The sequence below is a fragment of the Crocodylus siamensis genome, chromosome 1 (genome assembly GCF_052110815.1).
Source record: "Crocodylus siamensis isolate JL-2025a chromosome 1, ASM5211081v1, whole genome shotgun sequence".
Classification (NCBI taxonomy): Eukaryota; Metazoa; Chordata; order Crocodylia; family Crocodylidae; genus Crocodylus; species Crocodylus siamensis.
Genome location: NC_143395.1, coordinates 311,528,470 through 311,551,242, shown reverse-complemented (window position 1 = coordinate 311,551,242; position 22,773 = coordinate 311,528,470). Strand labels below are relative to the sequence as shown.

The window sequence follows — 22,773 nt, the reverse complement described above, 5'->3', positions numbered from 1 at the left end:
TTACTTCATGTTTGGTGTAATTCACCTTATACCACCAGTATCCCAAATTGATCTGTAAGCCGTCGTAAACATGGCCAGTCCTTTCATAATCCTTAACAAAGAGTTCTCACATCAGCAGCGAAAGATTTTTTTTTCCCGTTTTCATATCTTTGTACCTTTTAAGGCAGAAGTGTCTCTGTTTAATAAATATGAAGGTTCAATAATTATGTTTAATAACATGATGGAAAAAAGAATTATTTGCTTTAATTTCAGATTAATTATTCCAAAGGTGTGTGATGATGAGGTTCTTATATAGCATAAATGGCAACTTAATTTCTCTCTGAAGTCACATTTCTCCTACATCTCAACAGAAAAGATTGGTGAGTTAAACATCATTTTGGCACTTGTAATCTGAATATCTTCAAGCTCTTTAATTGGCTTGGCTGCACATACTGCATAGGGCAATATCAGGATGTTGATCAACAAGCTTTGTCCTTTATAAATCCTGCTTGATCCAAATGAACTAATATGGCAACAACTGGCTTTCCAACTGACATTTCAGTGAAGACTTTATCAGTGTGGAAGACTGTTATGTACAAGGGTAATCTGAAGTGTTCTTCTCTTATTGCAGATTAATTTGACATCACCTGGATAAATGTATATGGTGCATGATAATAGCATAAAGGAAAGTTTACTTTAATTGGTTTTTAACTTGTCTGAGTCTGCCTTAGGTACTGGGTTTCCTCACCATCATTTAAAAGTTTTGTTGTCTCATCCATTTTCTCTAGGGGAATAGGGACATCTTTCTTCTCTCTACCAGTAAAAACGAAAAAACAAATATTTTGTTCTTTAAAATATTAACTGATGGATCTAATTACTTTGATTTAGTCACATAGGGACAGATCCAGTGCAGTTAAATTATGTGCCTATAATTTAATGCCTTGTCTCAGTATTGATGCAAAAAGTGGTTCGTTTCTTTGGAGGCCACCAAAATCACAGACACACACTTATTAGCAGCACAAAAGGTGTATTTGCAAATAGGGTCAGAGCAGAGTCAAAGACTCAGATTACTCCGAACCCCTGAGGAATTTTTGCAGCCTGTATTTATCCTTTCCCTCCTGGGCACGTGTGCAGAAACAGGAACTCTTACAGCTCATTTCCATTTCATACAAACATATGTGTGGTTACATCACTACATCCATCGCTTGTACATTATAATTAACTACTTAAGTATGCAGGGCGGAGAAGTAAATATGCATCAGCTAATTGCGCATGCTCAGAAAGTTCTTTAGGTCACCAAAAGTTTAAATCCCCCCCCCTTTCAAGGACACAGTCAGTTGAATTCCAGCTTCTGTAATCTGCATGAGAAAAGCTAGGGGGAGGCTGGGGGAGAGTGTGATTTAGTATAAGAAGAACTGTGGCAAGGCTGGCCAAGGAAAAAAAGTCCTTGGCAGTGTTTTTTTCTTATCAGGTACGAGATGCAAGCTGTGCATTTCTAACCATACTCCATTTCTAACAATATTCCCCCCTCAAGATGCTTTCTGCTCCCCATTTTCATTTAGGCAGATCAAGATAATTACGAGGAATTTTTCTGAGTACCATGACTTTTGCTGCAGTCTGCGCTTTGAGGGGGACTGCTGCAACTTGCATCCCTTCAACTGTGGTGGTTATCAATCTTTTTGAAGCAGGTGTCTTCATCATGTGGGGATGATTGTGGAGTGGATGGGTTACATTTCATCCACGTGGAGTTTGGGAGCTTAACAGCAGTAGAATTCCATTGACCTGCATACTTGCTGCAATTAAGGGCATAACAGGTAGTGCATATTCGGACCCATTTCAATGTCCATGTACACTGGCTATGTCCCAAACTCCTCCCTGTACCATTATTACTAATACAGTACTCTCCTAATGCCACTTGGGAAAGATCCCAGCTGCAGTTCTCATTCCATTCTTGACCAGTACTCTTAACATCCGCCTTATCACTTACCAACCATTTTGGGGCCAAAGGAAAAGCCCTCCAAGGCCACTGTTCTCCGGCCTCTCGGAGTCCCCCACAGGCCCAGCAGTTGGTAAGATTGAAGGTACCTGCAATTCTTTCCATCTTGTCAACATACAAATTTGTCCCTGGGGGAGCAATTGGGGGAAGCGGGGATATAGGCTGGCGGCTAGGGCTGCTCAGTCCTGCTTCTCTTACTACATAGATAACAGCAAGGCATATTAAGATTCCCACCATATTCTCCCTTTCTTGAGATCAAATACAGCCTAAACTTTTCCCTTTTTTACTCTCTTGTCTAATTTTCTGAACTTTGATTAAGCCATCTCAGGCACACTTGGAGATCACCAGTAGGTTCACAGCTCCACTTGCTGGCTTCTTGTTCCGAAGACGACTCAGCTTCCGGAGTGAGTTCGTCTTGGGAGTTGGTGTCCTCTGACGCTTGTGGATGTCGTTTCACACGGGTATGGTGTATCCAACGGTCATGGCCAGCAATCTTTACAGCGGTGTGGGTTGTTAGAAGTACCTGGAAAGGGCCACTCCACCTCTCAGTCAAAAGTTCCTTTTTCCACCGCTGCACCAAGACCCAGTCTCCCGGGCAGAAGTCATGTACCGGTACGTCTAAAGGGAGACGCTGAAAGGAGGCTGCATACCTGTGAAGAGAAGACAAGACAGACTGCAAAGCAATAACGTACATATGAAGCTCGCTATTACCTAATTCAAAAGTTACATTTTCTTGCATCCCAGGGGGTAAGACTCGAGGGGGTTTGCTAAACATAATTTCATATGAGGTTAATTTAAGGCCCTGTCGGGGACTGTTTCGAATGCTAGTAAGAGCTAGCGGCAATGCTTGAGGCCACTTAAGGCGTGTTTCAATACAGATTTTGGTGAGTAGAGTCTTTAAGGTCCTATTCATGCGTTCCACTTGTCCTGAACTCTGTGGTCTCCATGCTGTGTGTAGTTTCCAAGTGATCTTGAGAGCTTGTGTGACTTCTTGAACTACCTTTCCCACAAAGTGTTGTCCTTGATCCGACTCGATGGATTCAGGCAGAGAATACCGGGGAATGATCTCCTGCAACAAATACTTCACTACTGTAGCCGCAGTGGCAGTCCTGGTGGGCCATGCCTCGACCCAACCAGAGAGCTGGTCTGCCATGACAAGTAAAAACCCATGATGTCTGGACCATGGGAGCTCGGCAAAATCAATCTGCCATGCTTGTCCAGGGTACGCTGCCCAGGGTCTACCTCCCATTGCCACAGGGGGTTTCCTTCGAGGGTTTACTTTCTGGCATGTGATGCACTTGGTAGCAATACGCTGAGCTTCTACATATAGCCCTGGGGCTACTGCTTGGCGGATCACTAGATCACCCATAGCCAAGCCTCCCATATGGGTTCTTGCACAGAGCTGTTGCAGCACCTCCCGAAGCAATGGCCTGGGTATCATGACCTTTCCTCCCGGTACTATCCACCACCCCTGGGAGTTCTTTTTTGCACAAGCTTTCTGTGCAAATTTATCTTCTTCAGGGGAATACTGCGGGACTAAATCCTGGACGTATGGCCATATGGCATGGGACAAGGCCTGCCTGGATACTTCCTCCGCTTCTCCACCAATAAATGCGGCTTCCTTTGCTGCCGCATCAGCCTTTGCATTTCCAAGCTTATGCTTTTCCTCAGCAGCCTTCCCATGGGCCCGCACATGAATGACTGCTACCTCTTTAGGCTGGTGGAGTGCCTCTAGTAGCTTGATAATCTGGGGGCCGTTAGCAATTTTATTCCCAGAAGCCGTAATGAAACCCCTTTCTTTCCACAATAGTCCGTGCGCATGGACTGTAGAAAAAGCATAGCGAGAATCAGTGTATACGTTAACCCGCCGGCCTGTCCCCAGCTGTAATGCTCGGGTGAGCGTAGTGAGTTCCGCTGCCTGTGCCGACCATGAGCTCGGCAATGACTCCCTCCATACTACCTTATCCAAGGTTACCACTGCACATTCTGTTCGTCTTTTTCCATCGATGACAGAGCTGGAGCCGTCTACAAAGTATTCAGCATCTGGGTCTTCAATTGGGTCCTCAGCAAGATCAGGCCGCACCTGTGTGGTTTGATTCAGGACCTCAAGGCAGTCATGCGTCGGTTTCCCTGGCTCCGGCAGCAAGGTTGCAGGGTTCAAGGCTGTAGTGTGTTTGAAAGTAAGTCCTGGATTAGAGAGCAAAAATATTTCATACCGTGATTGTCTGGAGGGGTTGAGAAACTTTCCTCCCTCAGTCCCTAGAATCTGGGGAACTCCATGTGGGGTGTGTATTTCCATATCCGCACCCATGACTATCTTCTGGGCTTCTTCAACAACCACTGCTGTGGCTGCCACAGCCCGAAGACAGGCTGGCCACCCGAGTGCAACTGGATCTAGAACCTTTGAGTAATATCCCACGGGTCTCCAGGTTGGGCCTGATGGCTGTGTCAGCACCCCTGATGCGACCCCTCGATTCTCATGAACATACAGTCGATATGGCTTTTTACTATTTGGGATTGCCAGGGCAGGGGGCTGGATTAATGCTGCCTTAAGCAGATCAAAGGCATGCTGCATTTCTTTATTCCATTTCCATTTAGTGAGACTCTCCTTAGTCAGTGAGTCATACAGTGGTCTAGCCTTCCCACCATAATCTGGTATCCATAGTCGACAGAACCCAGTTAGCCATAGGAACGCCCGCAACTCCTTGGGTGACTTAGGTGAGGTTAGACCTTGGATTGCCTGTATGCGATCTGCACTCAGGGCTCTGACTCCTTTTGAGAGCTTATATCCCAAAAATGTAACTTGAGGCTGACTTATTTGGGCTTTCTCTCTAGAGACTTTATATCCTTTTTCCCCTAGGGTGTTTAGCAGTGACCTGGTGGCTTCCTCGCAGAGTTGCAAGTTTGGGCTTGCAACTAGCAGGTCATCCACATACTGGAGGAGAGTCACTGTGTGGTGTGATCCCTTCCACTCCTCCAAGTCCTTCTGAAGGGCAAGTCCGAAAATATGGGGGGCTGCTATGAATCCTTGTGGAAGAAGTGTCCACATGAGTTGGGCTTTATGGAAAGTATCTGGATCCTCCCATTGAAAGGCAAACAATTTTTGACTCTCTCGGTGAAGGGGAATGGAGAAGAAAGCATCTTTCAAATCTAGCACTGAAAATATTTCAGCTTCCCCCGGTACTTGTGTCAAAATTGTGTGTGGGTTCGGGACTACAGGGTGGTCTGAAAGGACCTTCTTATTTACTGCTCGCAGGTCTTGGACCAGTCTGTATGAGACCCCATCTGCCTTCGGCACTCCAAGAAAGGGGGTATTATATGGTGAGGACCCTTCCACTAGCCATCTGCACTTCTTGTATTTCTGTATTAACGGCTTGAGTCCAGCTCTGGCCGCTCGGCTGAGTGGATACTGCTTTACCCGAACGGGCCCCTCCCCATCCTTGAGTATGATCCTTACCGGGGAGACCGACTTAGCTCATGCAGGGGTTCCATCAGCCCATACCGAAGGGTCTACTCCAGTCATGTGATCTTCAGTACTTACTACAGGGCGCCGGTCCTCCAGGAGAGCCATCTGATAGTTCGAGCTCTGCTTGACAGGTAGCTGGACCACCATCTGGTCGTCTCTTGAAAATATCTCAGCTTGCAATTTTGTAAGTAGGTCCCGCCCAAGTAGTGCAACCGGGCAACTTGGAGAATATACAAAGGAGTGCTCAAGGAAATGGTCCCCCACTGTGGTGAGGAGTGGTTTACAAACAGGGAGTCGGGATTGCGTTCCCTCAATCCCTTCCACAAGTACATTTTGTTCACTAGTTCCTGCACAGGGGGGGTTTTCTGGAATCATTGAAAATGTAGCCCCAGTATCCACCAAGGCTTCAAAGTTTTTGCCACCAACCCTAATGGTTACCGTGGGATCTTCTCAGGCTCCAACCCGAGGGTAGTGGTCTTAGATCCCCGTCCCCTTCATTCTGTGTCCTCACCCTTTTCCTCTGCCCGCATGAGGTGACTTTTTGTTTCACCCTCTCTCTTCTTCTTCAACTTTGGGCATTCCCTCTTCCAGTGTCCTTTCTCTTTGCAATAAGCACAAACGTCTGCTCCCACTCTTTCTCCTTTCCCTTTCTGCATCCCAGCCTTTCCAGGGTTACCTCCAGTTATAGCAGCTGCTAGTGCTGCCATCTGTCGCTGAGCCTTTTTATCCTCCTTGCGCTCCTGCATATGCTCACGATTCCCATATACCTTGTATGCAATTTCCACCAGCTCTGAAATCGGTTTCGCAGCACCTCCCTCAGTTTTCTGTTAACTTCTTATGAATATCAGCAGCGGATTGACCAATAAACATAAGATTTACCATGCGTTGATTATCTGGGGCTTCTGGATCTAGGTCTGAAAACCTGCGGAACGCCTCATACAGCCTCCCGAGGAAAGCTGAGGGATCCTCTTCTCTTCCCTGTCTCACTTCATACAGTTTAGACAGATTAGTAGCCCGAGGCACTGCCTTCCCCATTGCTTCCACTATAATCCCCAGATACCGTGCACTCAGCTCTCTTCCTTCTGCAGTATGATTATCCCATCTCGGTTCCTCAACAGGGCAGGTATCACGCAAGGTACGACCAGCAGCTCCCTCCACTTCTACCCTGGCTGCTGCAATGCGCTCTGCCGTCCCCAACACTAATCTCCTTTCCTCCGGGGTCAGGAGGGTTTGGAGCATCATCTGGACATCAGCCCAAGTGGGTCGATGGGTTTGCCCAATAGATCGAAACAGGTCCCTCATCTTTTCAGGGTCTTCACGAAAAGAGGGGCTCTGATTCTTCCAGTTAAATAAATCTGAAGTACTAAATGGGGTGTAGACAAAAGTTGCATTGCCCCCCTCTCCGATAACCTCTCGCATTGGGCAATTCAGCACCAGCTGTGATTCTACAGTCTTGCGCAAATAATAGCCCTTATTCCCTGATTCAGATGGGGCACTTGGCTGAGGCTCACGCTCTGAATCATTAGGTGTGTTTTGATATGCCGGTGGTGGTTTCCCTGAGGGAGGGAGCGGTGGTGCAGAGGGACTGGATCCCGAGGAGGTGTCTGATTCATCCTCGCTACCTGACAGGGTGACCGGAGAGCGGGTCCGATACTCAGTCAATTCAGAATTCCCCCCCCCTCATTAGACTCAGGGAGTACAGGCGGTCCTCCTCGAGTCTTTCCTTTAACAACCATCACATGAGACTTTACTAAGCATTTCTTAATCCAAGGTGGCTGATTTTGAACCACCCACAACCAACAATCGATATAAGGAAATTGATTCCAATATCTGTTCTGCATAACTATTTCATGGATAGCTATCACTTCTTTTACTACAAAGGATCCTTTTGGGGTCCAGTGGACCCCAAATGTTGGCCACTCGAGTTGACAAAACTTAATTAAATCACCCTTTTTCATCTTCACTCCATAATCTGCCTGCTTTCCAAATTTACTAAAGTTCCATAATATACATCCTAAAGGCGTATCTGGGCTCTCTACATGGGAGCGACCCATACCCATATGCCCACAAGAGTGCGCTCAACGCACACCAAATACCAACAGGTCCTTACAACAGGCGATTTATAACGAAAACCCGGCCAAAATTTTTCCCGGTAATGATACACGTCTTTGTTCCTGGACCCAGACCAAATTGGGCAAGGGAATTCGTATACTCACTCAGATACCCCAGAGATCTCAATCAGAATGCCGGAGTGTGTGTCTGGCATCCTCAGAAACCAAAAATTTGCACAGGAGCCTTTAACTTCCCGAATATCCCGACTCACGTCTCAAACCCCTGGGCGAGCCCAAAAAGGCGGCTCGGTGCGCACTCCCTGTGGTAGCAGAGACGGTTTTGTTGCTGAATTCCGGGGTAGTCCAAAGATGCCCCACGTTGGGCGCCAAATTTGATGCAAAAAGCGGTTCGTTTCTTTGGAGGCCACCAAAATCACAGACACACACTTATTAGCAGCACAAAAGGTGTATTTGCAAATAGGGTCAGAGCAGAGTCAAAGACTCAGATTACTCCGAACCCCTGAGGAATTTTTGCAGCCTGTATTTATCCTTTCCCTCCTGGGCACGTGTGCAGAAACAGGAACTCCTACAGCTCATTTCCATTTCATACAAACATATGTGTGATTACATCACTACATCGCATGTACATTATAATTAACTACTTAAGTATGCAGGGCGGAGAAGTAAATATGCATCAGCTAATTGCGCATGCTCAGAAAGTTCTTTAGGTCACCAAAAGTTTAAATCCCCCCCCCTTCAAGGACACAGTCAGTTGAATTCCAGCTTCTGTAATCTGCATGAGAAAAGCTAGGGGGAGGCTAGGGGAGAGTGTGATTTAGTATAAGAAGAACTGTGGCAAGGCTGGCCAAGGAAAAAAAGTCCTTGGCAGTGTTTTTTTCTTATCAGGTACGAGATGCAAACTGTGCATTTCTAACAACACTCCATTTCTAACAGTATGAAGATCTAATTTGACTGTGAATAGGATCTCTCTACCTCCAAAGAATGACCCAGAAAGTCTGAAGGACATGCTAAGCCTAGAAGTATGTCTGAATCTCCCTCCCTCTCTGGATCTTGGGTGCCTGAGTCAGGCTATATATTAGGTGCTTCCATTCACTAAGCATCAAAAAAGCATATTCCAGTATCTGATCATAGATGCCTGTCTGCTAATAGTGGTGATGTTTGTCTGTTGTGTCATAGCTTGGCTATTAGGGCACTTGCCTAAGAAGAGATAGAGCTGGGTGTCTCCTGGGCCTGAGAAGATTCAAACCCACATGAATCTCTCAAGAGTGCTTTCTAACACTGTGGTGGAAACCATACCATTGTGTATGCCAGGGGTCAGCAAACACTGGCATGCATGCCATTAGTGGCTCATGGAGACATTTTTCCTGGCACCCTGGGAGACATGCAAAATAATTGTTTAATTTTTTAAAAAAATTTTTAATTTGCTGCTCTGGGCTTCCCGTGCAGCCACAAGTCCCAGCGCTGCAGCAGGCACCAGGGTGGAACCAGTGGAAAACAGGTAGGGACACTGTCTCTGTTTTACTGCCCCTCCCCCTTGCTCCCAGGCTGTGCCCTCCAGCCTGGCTGGCCCCTGGAGGGAGCATTGGATGGACAGGGCTGGGGCTGGGGCAGGCGCTGATTAGGGTCGCTGCCCTGGAGGCTTCCAGCGGGTGGCAGAGCCCTGGGCCCATGTAGGCAGACAGCCTGTCCCACCTAGGGCAGCACTGAGGTGCTGAGTGCAGGAGCTGGGTGGTCAGGACAGGGTCTGGGTGGTATGGGGGGAGGTGCTGCAGGCAAGCCATCCCAACTGGGCCCTTAGGAAGATGGGGGCTGGGCAGGAAGTGGGGGTGGCTCTGGGGCTCTGCGGGCTTGAGCTGTGGTGGGCAGGCAGGTGGGGGTGCCCAGCAACTCCCATGGTGGGGCATGGCTTGGCCCACGCAGCTCCTCAGGGATGGCTGCAGCCACCCTGCGCATATGGGAATGCTGCCTGGCTGGGGCAGGACACCGGGCTCAGGGGGCTTCCCTCTCTGGGACTGGCCTTCCTGCATGCTGGGCACAGTGCAAGCAGGGCAGAGCCATCCCCAGTGCAGGAGCCCCCTGGAGCCTGGGAACAGCCACCGTGGCTGCCCCAGCTTGCCCGGGCCCTGGCCTTGCCCACCTGCAGCTCCCCTCAAGGCACCATGAACAGGCAGGCACTTCACAGAGCTGGTTCACTGCAGGCTTCTGGGTGGCTCGGCTCTGAGCACTGGTTGTGCTGGCTGTTCCCAGAGCCTGGGAAACAGTCTGTGACTGCAGCTCCCACTTGAACTGTACCTGGCATGCACAGAGACCAAGCAGGGAGCGCCCTGGGCCTGGTGTCCTGCCTCAGCGAGGCAGTGTCCCTTCGTAGGCAGGGTGGCTGCGCCCCATCCCCGCAGAGCTGTGCAGGTTGTCTGGATCCCACCTCCAGTGCTACTGGGCCCCACACTGTGGCTCGAGTCTGTGGAGCCCTGGGGCAGCCCCCGTTCCCTGCCTGACCCCAGCTCTCCTCCAGCTGCAGCCTTCCCAAGGGCCTTGCCAAGCCAGCCTGCTCGCGGTGACTCCCATGGTGCCTGCTGCCCCCTGCTCCTCCTGCTCTCCCCCCTCATCACAACATACTGAACAAGAAAAAAAAATTCACAAGCACAAAGGCAGTACATGAAGTTTCATTTATTATCATCAGGTTTTGAATTTTTAGAAAGCCTGGTATTTACTGTTAAAAAACAAACAAACCCCAAACCAGCAACATTAATGATTATTAACTGTATTAAATATGCAGTGCATCCTGCCATGTACCCCGCCTGCTCCAGTTTTGTTTTTGTGGCCTGTCAGCACTCCGACACTTTACAAGGTAGACATTGTGGTTTTTTTGGCGCTCTGGCCAAAAAACGTTGCCTACACCTTGTGTATCCAGTGGTATCCAATGTGTGTCTCTGAAAAAGAGAGAACAAGCAAGAGGGAGTGTGCTTCTGTGACAGAGTGGTGAGGCAACCTCTTGGGTGTGGAAAATCCTGGGTTCTGTTCCTAGGACTGTTTATTAATTTCCATTGCAGAGTCCCAGTTGAGTGCCCTAACCACTAAGATAGTCACATTCTTTCCAGTTGGTGTCAAGCCCTTTAACACTTACATTTTTGGCTCCCCGTTGATTCAGCTGCAACAAGAAAGTTAGGGGATGCCCCCATCTCTGTCTCTCCTATAAGTTTTGTGGTTAGGGCATGGGCTCCTGGATAGTGGGAAGTTGAAGTTTGAATGTCCCCCAACTGAGGAAGACCAGATTTCCCACTTCCCAGGCAACTGCTCTCACTGTTGGGTTATTACCAAAAAGATAAGGACAGTTTCTGGTGTTTTAGAGCTCAACTCAATGCTATTGCTATGAGTTAGGGGTGCTCTCGGCATGTCTAGCAGACTAAGTTTCTTTGGGGATTTTGGTGCTAGGGAGTCGCCTATCTGGATAACTGCAGAATCTAGGCACATACCTGGTCAAATAAGACAGTTTATGAACATGTATAGGAGCTTAACTTCAGGTGTGTAGAGATCTTAGCAGTCCTAAGCGATGATGATGTCTGAATTTAAATGCCTACTGATTTTTGTGGCTTGAAGAGCACATGCAGTTGAGATCGCTGTTTGGAACCTAATTCCTCTAAATGCTAATAGGATTTCTGTGACTGAACTAGATTTAGCTCATAAAAAAACTTAATTGAAATAATGAAATGGTTGGTTGTTCTTCTTCCTTAAAAAAAAGAAGCAGCAATTTTCTATGTTTTGATTTAACAGGAAGAATACAGCCCAGACCTTATAAAGGAATAACCACAAAGACAGTCTGGTTTAAGACTTCATGGGTTAGCAGCACTTTCCAGCTGTTGTGCTGTTTCTCCTAACTCTTTCCAGTGTGGTATTGCTCTTCTGTAAGAACTTCTTTCCCTAATCATGTCTGTCTATCTTAACTAAGTTTAAAAAGCAGACTAGGGAAAACAGCTGCTCTCTTAAAATAGCCACTTTGAAATTAACTTCTGCTTTCTGAGTTTTCCTTGATTCCAGATGGTAAGCATACTTCTGTTATGTGCTTTTATAGTTTGTCCTTTCTTGCTCCTCAGAAGATGACACATTATCATATCCAATCATGTATTTTAATGCATCCAAATTCAAGATTTTTTTTGGACAAAAATGTAGGTCACACTTACAAGATGGAGGACATAGAGAAGGACTCGGGAACCATGGGAAATAATTGTTGGACATGCATTTCTGATATAGTGCTGTAGCTATGAGGGCAAAGTAATCCTTAGGTGCAAGGTAAGCACAGAGAAGTTTGTATTAGTGAAATCATTATTGGAATGGTATGCCCAGTTCTAGAGTCCACACTTCAAAAGGATGTTAAGAAATTGGAAAAGGTTTAGGAGCAATGGGAAGGATTCAAGGTCTGGTAAACATGCCTTAGTTTGAGATAATTTATTTAGTTTATCCAAGAAAAGGTTAAGTAAGATGTGGTCTGCTAGTAAAAACATGGGGAAGAGATTTATGATCATTGTCAGAACCAAATTTAAGAAAGGTGCTGGCTGACACAGGGTTAAGCACAGACACACGCAGACAAGCAAGTGGAAAATCCCCAGAGGGCTAGTAAGCATGCCCTGCACACGCCCCACGCTTGTCAATCAGAATGTTTCAATGAGGTAATTTGAACTGACACAATGCACATGCCCAGTCTTGCCTCAGGCATGACATAATTAAGCTAGAAACTTCCATGGGGGAAGCCTTATGATTGGCCAGCGAGTCTCCACCCCCAGCGGAGACCAGCGACCAGAGGAGACTAGACAGATCTGAGCAGAGATCGCTCCAGTGAAGACTGCCTCAGGCCTAGACTCCTGGTTTGTAAGAGCCATTGGTCTCCCTGTCACCGGCGTATCCCGTCTTAGCAAACGTTCTTCGTCATCTTAGTTATTCGGTTACTTGATTGATTGCCCATTCGTTCTTCGACCGGATTGCTCATTTCATGTTCCGGTTATTCGCTTCACGTCTTCGATCCGATTACTCGTTCCACGATCTGGTTATCTCGTTCCATGTTTCGGCCACTCGTTTCATGTCTTTGATCACTTCGTTCACCGTTCCGGCTATTCTTTCACATTCATCTCTCGTCACCGTTACCGATCAGCCTCGTTTATCGTTCCATGTTTCTTCGTTTCTCGTTTACCGATTGTAACTAAGCTTGAACCAACCTACTCTACCTTACCATCTTGGGGTGTAAGTAAAATAAAATCTGTTCTGTTTTGAAACCACACGTTTGTCTGCCCGCTCTGACTCCTCGCCGCTAATCCCACCTGTTTGATCTGTACTTGACCCCACCATGACACTGGGGCGCTTGGCTCTGACAATCATAAATAATCTTTTTAATTTATCTGAAAAAAGCTGAAGCTAGCTCCGAATGTTGGCAGCTGAACCTAGACAAACTCAATGGGAATAAGGCAAAGAATTTTAACAATAACTGCGTAACTAGGGATGTGGTATGGATTCTCCATCCCTTGAAATGAGAGCAATGTCTTTCTAAATACACTATATTTATAGGTCAAACAGAAGTTATATGTTTAGGGCAGCAGTTACTTGATGTGAGGTTCTTTGGCTTAATTTGTACAGAAAGATAGACTGATTAGAATTTATTTTTGTCATTTATGAAGCTATCTTCAAATAAAAATAAGCAATGTCTGTGGTTGAATGGTCAACAGATCATTCACAGCCGTATTAAGAAAGTGGGTTTTTAGGGTTTTTTTTAATCTCTGGAAGATTATGGTTTTTAGACTTGATGTGTTCATTATAAACTGGAATAAAATAACTTACTTTATCCAGATCCTTAGGTGCACGATAATACTTGAATATTCATATTTGGCTTTAGAGTTCTGGAACTACCTTGATTGCTGAGCCTTTTCCTGCCAGGGGCCTACTGCATACATTCAATTTCAGCTTTGCTATTATTAGAAAATAGCTTAAGCATTGGAGAAACTCACCTCTTACATAAAGCAACTGGATATTTGTTCTCTGTTTCCTCCAGTAAATTCAATATTGCAGCTGTTCTTCCTTTTTTCCTTTTTTGTTCAAATCTTCAGTTCACGATTTCAATTCCTTTATAGTTTCATCAGTTATATAGTTTGCTGGGTCTATTCTCTCTTCTTATCTTCAATATCTGTAAGGTATTGTTTAACTTCTTGTACAGTTCCTGAGTTGTTACAATAATACCCTTTTTTTTCCCAGGCTGGAGAGTTTCAAATCTGAGACCTTAATCCTGCAAAGACTCGTACACATTCTTTCCTGTATACTGTATATGGAGCTGTGAGCAGTCTCCTTGTTTTAAGTTGGATTACCCTTGGTGCGTAAAGTTCAAGACATGAGCAAATCTTAGCAGGAATAAGGCCTATGGTCTAAATATTCTATTCTAGCAGTGGTTTCTTCTGTTAAACACTGCACCACCATGGACACCATGGAGCAGTAGTTAGTTCCTTAGGTGTTCCCCCTTGTACTTTTAACCCACATTGAATTTCTGTCCCCTCTCCTTCTCTATGTTCTTGGTGCAAACTAGGCAGTATCCATATGTCTTTTTAGCAGTCCTTTTGGAGTTAAGCTATTGTCCCCCGCATTTAATAGCTTTTGGCTAAAATGGTCAGAGATCAGCAGGGAATCTGGTTTTCTCTGATTAAAAAAAATCCCAATTTTTTGGATATAGAAAAGTAACCCAAATTCCATATTTTTCCATGATTAAAATGAAACACCATGACACATACATCTTTATATTAGTGATATTTCATTTTAATCACATAAAAATGTGGATTTGGGGTTACTTTTTTAAATCCGAAAATTGGAGATTTTTTTAAATCAGAGAAAACCAGGATCCCCGGAGATCAGTGTAGACTTATCTGCTCAATAGCAGTAAGGTTGCTAGCTAGAACCAAGGTTCTCTCTCTTTCTAGAGCAGCAGCAGCCATCTCCTGAGCCAGACACCCACCTTCTAGCAGTCTTCTTTCCTCCTGGCTCTACATATATTCCTTTTTTTGATGCCCAGGATGAGCAGTTGCAAAAAAAGTGATGGAGCATGGGCTGTGGTATTGCGTCGTGGTGATGGAGCATGGGCTGTGGTGCTGGAAAGTCAGAGACAAAGTTTAGCGAAATTCTTATATTTGGAGAAAAGGGAAAGGTGTTTTCAGCATTAATCTGTAGTGTGTGAATCTGTATCTTCTATCACAAGATTCTATCTTGAGAAACTCCTGGATCCAGTTTTCTGAAGAAAGAGACAGTATCATTCCATTTTCTAAAACCTTCAGAAAGAGATGCATACTCTACAACCTTCAGTCAGAATTGAAGGGATGAAAAAAGACGGTTATCTTATGTCAGTGAAGATTCTAATGCTAGGATTCAGCCTTTTCTGCCACCCTTAAATTATTTTCTAAAAAGAGAAAGACCTTGGCTTTGCTGGATTTTTGTAAACCTCTGTGGAGTGTACTGGAGAAAGAGAGATGAAATCAAGGAACTAGCAGCAAAAAACTTTAGCAGGTCCTTCTGCCTTCAACATGAACTTAAGTCTGCAACCATAAATAGAGCATGTAGTAGTAGCAGTAGTAGGACTGTGATGTCTTGTAGAAGCCCCAGTAATAGTGCAGGGCCACACTGTGCTGGTGTGTACAAATATGGAACAAAACTATGGTCCTTGATCCAGAAATATTTATTGACCTAAACCCATTTCTTGTAGCAAGCAAAATGTCTTTGATGAAGGTTTGTACAAGTACCATATGGTGAATCAGTGCTTTTCAAACTGTGTTCTGCAGAGCCTTTGCAAGAGTCATCTAGGGTTCTGCATGGAGACTGGGAGCAATAGCAGTGGTCTAGGAGGCACCACATCACCACTGCTGGGCTGGGTGCCCTGGCTCCACCTTAGCTCACAGGATTGGAGTAGGGGTTTCCCAGCAGATGGGATATGGAGGGGTTCCATGACTTCAGGAGGTTTGAAAACCACTGCTGTAAGTGAAGGCTGTGTCATAAGACAGGTGAGGCCACAAGCTTTCAAACTTCCTGATTTGGCTGACCTCTGACAACAGAATAGAAACCAGTATCCAAACGGGGGGCTGAGTCCATTAAAGGTAAACAGAAATCTACTTTTTTGAAAGAAGTGGCTTTTTTCTGCCCTTAAAATAGGGCCTGTTCTTTACCTAATCAATACCATTCTGGGGGGAAATTGATAGAGCAGTTATTTTAAAATTACATCATGCCCACCTTGCAAGCTCCCATTCAATACCTGCCTGTTCATATTCCAGGCAGAAATGCATAGCGAGGTTACTGTTTTTCTAATTTTGGATGGCTTAGCTTTAGGAACAGTAGTAACCTGGCAGACAAAGCTGATTTATCCCGTGACACCAAAGCAAGCTTTACCTTTTCTTTTGTTAATTTATCAGCAAAGCTTCCATTGTTTTTGGCTAATGATATAGGTTTTTTTTATGGAGTGCAGAGTCATAGTAATTTCCTTGTTCCAATTCCATTAACTTCCTGGTTCCTGGTAGTATTGTCTTGCAACAACCAGATGCTGATGTGTAATCCAACTGTTTCCCTAGTATGTGGGAATAAACTTTTTGTTTATTTCATAAACAGTTCTTGGCTATATATCTTCGCTGTTTTTTTCCCCATGGCATTTCTGGGCGGATTAAGATTGGCATAAACTATATTCTCATTGGCACCATGAAATGTCTCAGAAACTAGTAGTGAAAACTTCCTAGAACTACTTTGTTAGCCTTGTTGACAGAAATGATAAGTGGTTGTTTTATTTTGTAAGGTTTTTCTTAACATACATGATTATGCTGAATATGCATAAAGTTTAATAATGGTCAACCCTTAAGATGTTTCAGTTTTATGACAAATGAGAAAAAAAAATACAACAAATGTGTTGAATTTGACCTAAAAATGTCTTCATTAACCAGAGATTAAACTGTTAAAATATACAGAGAGGGTATAAACAATGCATCACCAAGAGACCTCTCCTTAATTCTTTCAGTATATAATAGCCACTGCCAAGCATGAAATAAAAAGTTAATCATTTTAAACAAACAAATGCTTTTTAAAAGCACATAGAGTTACAACTGGTAATTCAGACCTATTACATGTATTTATAGCTAAAGAATTGCCAGTGGCGTGTCAGCAGTGCTAGAGGATTTGCTTACAGGGAGAAGCAGCAACACTGTGGGTTAAGCTCCTGGCTGCCCAGCCTTGGCACAGCACCTTGTGTGGGCTTTGCCTGTGCCCACACCCAGCCCTCGCAGGGTGTGGGCACAGGCAAAGCCCTCTAGTTCTGTAGGCCTGATCCAGTGGCTTTGTGTCTTGAATCTGGTCTGTGGCCATGTTTTGCTGACTGCATGGACTAACTAAATCAGAGTTGCATAAGCTTTTGTAAGCAACAGTTCACATCATACCTTTAGCACAGGAGTCCAGGCTCCTAAAATATATTTTCAGTTCTGGCACTAGTTTACTTGCTATGGGCACTAGCTATTCTTGAATTAGTCAAATATTTACATTTATTACAGGATTTTTGTGAGGTTTAGGACTTGATTACAATGGCTGCTTTCAAAAGTAGAGCAAAGTGGCAAATGCATAATGTAGATTCACTACAACAGTTTATCAAGTGACTTGAACTTATGCAATGCAACTGTACTAAGACGTAGAATTAGCTGAGGAGATAGGCACCTAACAGGTATGTGCCTACCTAGTCTTGGAGTTGAATCTGGAACCTAGAATTAGGCAGGTAGGTTTCCTATACAAAGCAGATGTCTCTAGACATGCTAGATGCCTCAGAATAACCATACTCTCCTGCAACCAAAAAAAGCAGGGAGCCACCTAAAGACAGCCAAAACAAACGTAAGGTAGAGAAGTATAACTGGAATGTCACCCATCTCATGAATCTTAGGTGCCATTTGTGTATCTTATCTATTGACTTCCAAATGTATACTGCAGAAACAGTCTCTGGATCAGAAAACCAACTTCAAGCATTAGATATAACCCTTTTAATTTTATCCCTATCAATCAGAACTAGAGGACCCACTCAGCTATTGTTTACAGGAATTGCCGATGTTTTTGATGGCCATATCTTAGACCAAATTAATCTGATATTTGCTTGGCAATCAAATAACCTTTTTCCATTTCTTAAGGGAATGTTTTGCTTTAGCCAGGGATCCTATTTTCTAGAGCATAACAGTATTGCTCAAAGACCCAGTGCTATTAGCACTTACTAATAGGTATGGCACTTCTTCAATATGACTATTCATAGACAAGAACTATGCCTGTTGTTATTAGTAGGTTCTACCCTGAATTTAGCTGATCCTTCCACTATTAACGAAAAAATTAAGCCATTTCATAGACTGAAAATCCAAACTTTAGTAGCTGAAATCAGGCACTCAGATCTGTGCTCAAGGACTTAAATAAAAAAGCCTGACTTTCTAGGTGCTCCATGCCTCTCTCAGGGAATCTAATTGAGGTGGCGGATGCTCAGCACTTCCGAAAATCTGGGTATTGTGTAGAAGCAGTGGTACCCAATCTTTTTGCTCCATAGGCTGGATGTGAGTCAGATCTTGTACATGGGGTGATCATGGTGGATGTGAGGGAGTGGGATCTAGGAGCGGCTGTGTACTCCCTAGTGTCCCCTACCGTCACGTAAGGTGGACTCAGCACCCTCGGATCCTCGCCCGCCACGACTTTGATGATAAATAGGTTTGTATGGGAGGCTGCCTTTATCCCCCCGGTGAACGGTGTGAATGTCCCTGCCCCTACTCCATATGGGGTACCTCTGTGTACCCCTTGTCTTAAGGGCTATGCGTGCCTCCAAACCTCCCCTTTAGCACGCCCCAAGCCTCTCAGTTGTTCCTGGACATTTATCCTGTCCTGGTCCTCCGACCGGCCCTCACTGGCACTTCTTGGGCTCGTCCCACTCTGGTGCCCCTCTCCGGTGACCCCGAGTTTGTCCACTCCCTGGTGCCCCTGGGGCTCACCACGCCCCAACGCCAGTCTCCAAACCCCGAGGCTATCACGCCGCCCGGGCTGTCTTCCAAAACCTTTGCTAGTCGCTCTAATGTCCGAATACTGGTGAATACCAGATTGGGCTCAGGCGGCTGGAGCCTTACCTGGCCTCTCCAACCCTACTGGGTTCTTGTCCAAATACTAGTGGATACCAGGTTGGGCCCAGGCGGCCGGAGCCTTACCTGGCCTCTCCGACTCTACTGAGTTCTTATCCGACTACTAGTGGATACCGGGTTGGACTCAGGCAGCTGGAGCCTTACCTGGCCTCCCCGACCCTACTGGGCAATGTCCCCCTGTTGCTGGGTTCCTAATAAATCAGAACCTGCCCCACTCTGGGGCCTGTGCCGCGCCTCTCGCCCACTGCCCCACTCTGGGGCCTGTGCCGCGCCTCTCGCGGCTGGGGCTACAACCCCACACGGCGAGCGCCTTGCCGGCACTCCTTATGCTCTGCCCGCTGTGGCACTGTGCCCCTATTGGGCACCGGGAACCCCCAAGCTGCTGGGGAATCCCCGTGAGGCCTCCTCTCACCCGGTCCTCCGGGGTAACTATAACTGAAACCCGAGCCACCTGGCTACAACATAAACAACACAGAGCCTCCTTGCTCATAACATAAACTCCAAGCCCCTTGAGGGCTCTCAGCCCTACCTCCCTTTCGGGTGTTCTCCTTCCTAGCATCATCACAGCCAGTCGGCACGGCACGGCTGCAACCACCAACTCAGGCTGCTCAACTCTGCCGCAGAGCTCCTGCTCCTGCAGCCACCAGAAGGGAACTGCTCTCTGGCTCAGGCCTGGGCAGTTTATAAAGGCCCGGCCCTGCCCCTTTCTGGTCACCTGACCTAATCTGGTTGCTGGAGCAACCAGCACCTGAGCTGCCTCTGGTGATTGGCAGTTCCTTAACCCTCCATTAGTCACAGGACATCTTGATCCTGTGACAGTGGAGCTGCGATCCAACTGCACCTTCTGACTGCACATGGGGAGGAAGGGCCTGTTCCCAAGATGCCATGGTTCCACGGGATGGATTTGGCCCATGAGGTGGGGCTTGAGCACCTCTGGTTTAGAAGCGTTTTGTATAAAAATTCCCATGTGCATCACTGAATACAGCCTATGAGGAAACTATTTGATTTGCAATATTGGCTGTGAAAGCAGAAGCTTAAAATTGGATAATGATACATATTTGGAGTGAATTGTCTTTGAGTAGCCATGCCATTTTCAGTTTTGATGACTGAAGTAAGGTATCTTAATCCTTAGGCGTGTATGTAAACTTCTATCTAACTGTTTAAAATAGGGATTTAAATGCAAGCAGCATAAATTTGAAAATGCTTGTATAATATCAGTGTATGTGTATTTAAAGAAATTTTCATAGAATCATAAAAAAAATAAAAAATTGGGGTTAGATGGAACCTCAGAAGGTCATCTAGTCCAACCCCTTGCTCAAAGCAGGACTATCCCCAACTATATCATCCTATGTTATCCCATAGTATGCATGTAGACATAAACAATTGTAAGTCTTCATCTTGTTTGATTTAGATGATGACGTTGTTGCATACTTTGTTGCACAGAAAATGGGATGCTTAGTACTTAGAAAGACTGACATGACAATTCCATTGATAGTTAACAGAAAGGCTTTACTAATTAAATAATGAGTTCTTACAGGAAAATGACAGGTAGGCTTATTGCAATCTACAAACAAAACAAGCTATAATCAAGTCCAGTACTTATTAGCTATAGTAGTGGTTTTCTCACCAACACAGGCAAGGAAGCGGTTCTGGTCTTTGCAGCTTCTGGGTGGTCAGCTGGGCGTAGTTTATGGTGGGTCAGCATGTTGCTTCCCTTCTCTGATAAGCGCTCGTTACTGGTAGCTTCCTTTTTCTCTTATACACCTTCTTCAAAGCATATTTCTCTTAATGGGTTGATGATCATGGTCCAGACAAAGCTGGTAGGGTGGAGAGTTATTGTTCTTTGGTTTTGATATGAATGTTAGCCTTTTGGATCCATCTCTGGTTGTTGTGGGTGAAACTCATGCATAAAACTCTTGATCGCTCTGGAGGTTTATTATTTGCTTACCTATAGTATGGTTTGATTGCTTTAGCCCCACACCCTAAACCGGAGGCACACTACTTGATTTAATATCAGTATGACTTGGTTTCCTGAACTGAGCATCTTAGACCCTGAAGTGTAAGATGCAGTATTGGTTATTGTGATAGCAGGGCTGAACCCCAAACATTTTCCAGCTGGCAGAGACACCTAGATTGGCAGGGAATGTGATAGCAAGGGAGATGTAATCACTCTGAAAGGGGAGCTTGTTCATAACCAAATTAGAGTAGTTGGTCATGGGTTGTACTTAATACTAGAGTCAGAGATGAGATTAACTGTATTGTTATGCTTTAGGTGGTCCCAGTCATGAGTTTATATTCTTGTGCAAAAAGGCACTGATATTATAATTTTGTTGTTTAAATTTCACATGTAGGTCTGGACAAGCTCTGTGTCCAACAAAGTTGGCTGGCAATGGTCCTACTAATGCAGCATACTGGACTGCATTAGTAGAAGAGTTGCCAGCAGATCGAGGGAAGTAATTATTCCACTCTATTCTACATTGCTGAGGCCAAATCTAGAGTACTGTGTCCAGTTTTGGGCTCCCAGCTATAGAAAGGATGTGGACAGGTTGGGGAGAGTTCAGTGGAGGGCAACAAAAATGGTGAGGAGGTTGGGAGACATGACTTAGGAAGAGAGGCTGAAAGAACTGGGCTTATTTAGTCTGCAGAAGAGAAGACTGAGGGGGGATTTGATAGCAACCTGTATCTACCTGAAGGGTGGTTCCAAAGAGGATGGAGCTGGACTGTTCTTACTGGTGATAGATGACAGAACAAGGAGCATTGATCTCAAGTTTCAGAAAGGAAAGTTTAGGTTGGATATTGGGAAAAAATTCTCACTAGGAGGAAGGTACAGGTAACCTAGAGAGGTGGTAGAAAGGCCCTGCTTTACAGAACCCGGGCTGGAATAATATAGTTGTGGATGGTCCAGCTTGGAGCAAGGGTTTGGACTAGGGGACCTCCTGAGGTCCCTTCCAGCCCTAATTTTCTATGATTCTTTGGTTCTAAGTTCAGTACTGTGGCAGAAGGCCACCTCTGTTTCTCCCCAAAAACTCCGCTCTGTGACAATTTGTTTAGGATGGGACCAGCAGGGGATACACACCTTACCCTATCTCTTTAGGTAACCTGAGCTGGATACATTCCTGAGGGAGGGGGGAAACCTGCTCCCTTTGCCTACGTGACTCGCATCACATACCTGGGTGAGGGGCTTGCTCCCTGGGGAGCTAGAAACTGCCAGTCTGCCCAGCAACTAGTGATGCATTTCAGATTGGTTGGCTGACAGCCAACAGGTGCTGGCCTCCATTGGACCAGGTAAATGAGGTCACAAGGGTTATATAAGTTAAGAATTGCCCAGGAGGAGGGGGCATTAGCCATGAAGAAGACTCGGAGAGAGAAGAGCTGGACCATCTGAAACGTGTTCTCTCTCTCAAAACTCATGATCAAGGAACTGCGTGCCTCCAGAGGGAATCTCCACCTACCTCTGGATGATACTTATGAGTAAGATATCTGAGATCTGTGTGTGTGTGTGTGTGTGTGTGTGTGTGTGTGTGTGTGTGTGTGTGTGTGTGTGTGTGTGTGTGTGTGTGTGTGTGTGTGTGTGTGTGTGTATATATGTATATATATATATATATATAAAAAAATATATATAAAAGCTTGCAGTAACTCATATGCGTGATCAAAGGCTACCCAGCCATCATGCCGGTTTGCTGTATGGGATTTCTCTGGTATTGCTCTACCCTGTACCCTATTCCAACCCTACCCCTTGTAACCAGTAAAGTTCTCCTTTGTACCTAGTGTGGGAGACTTATTGGGAGTGGGTCTAGATTATGCCTTGGGGTCCCCTTGGTTCAGCTGACTAAGGGAGACCACTATTTGTGCTTCTGACTGAGGGAAGCATCCCAAGTTCTTGAAGTGAATCAAGTACCCTCAAGGGCTACTAGGCCTGTTTCCCAGGGTGTGCAGAGCTAGAATCAAGCCCAGCCCTGGATGGTGGCAGTGGAACCCCCAGGCTAGTGGGTGTGCTCCAGGAAGAGGGTCAGCTAGATGTGAGGTGCCCCCAGGGAGGCGCTTGGAGCCTGGAAGTTTGTTGGGCACAGTAAGGTGGATTGCTCAACGCAGGAGCGCCCCCTACCCGCCACAAAT

At 45.6% G+C, this 22,773-nt stretch overlaps 1 long non-coding RNA gene across 1 annotated transcript in view; it reads left to right on the top strand.

The window, feature by feature from the left end:
- Positions 1 to 222: 222 nt before the first annotated feature.
- The window catches only part of LOC149874766 (uncharacterized), a 90,193-nt gene continuing 67,642 nt past the window's right edge, over positions 223 to 22,773 (top strand). Inside the window, exon 1 of the long non-coding RNA XR_016438528.1 lies at positions 223 to 359. This is a non-coding gene — a long non-coding RNA (uncharacterized LOC149874766). The remainder of the gene's footprint in view (positions 360 to 22,773) is intronic.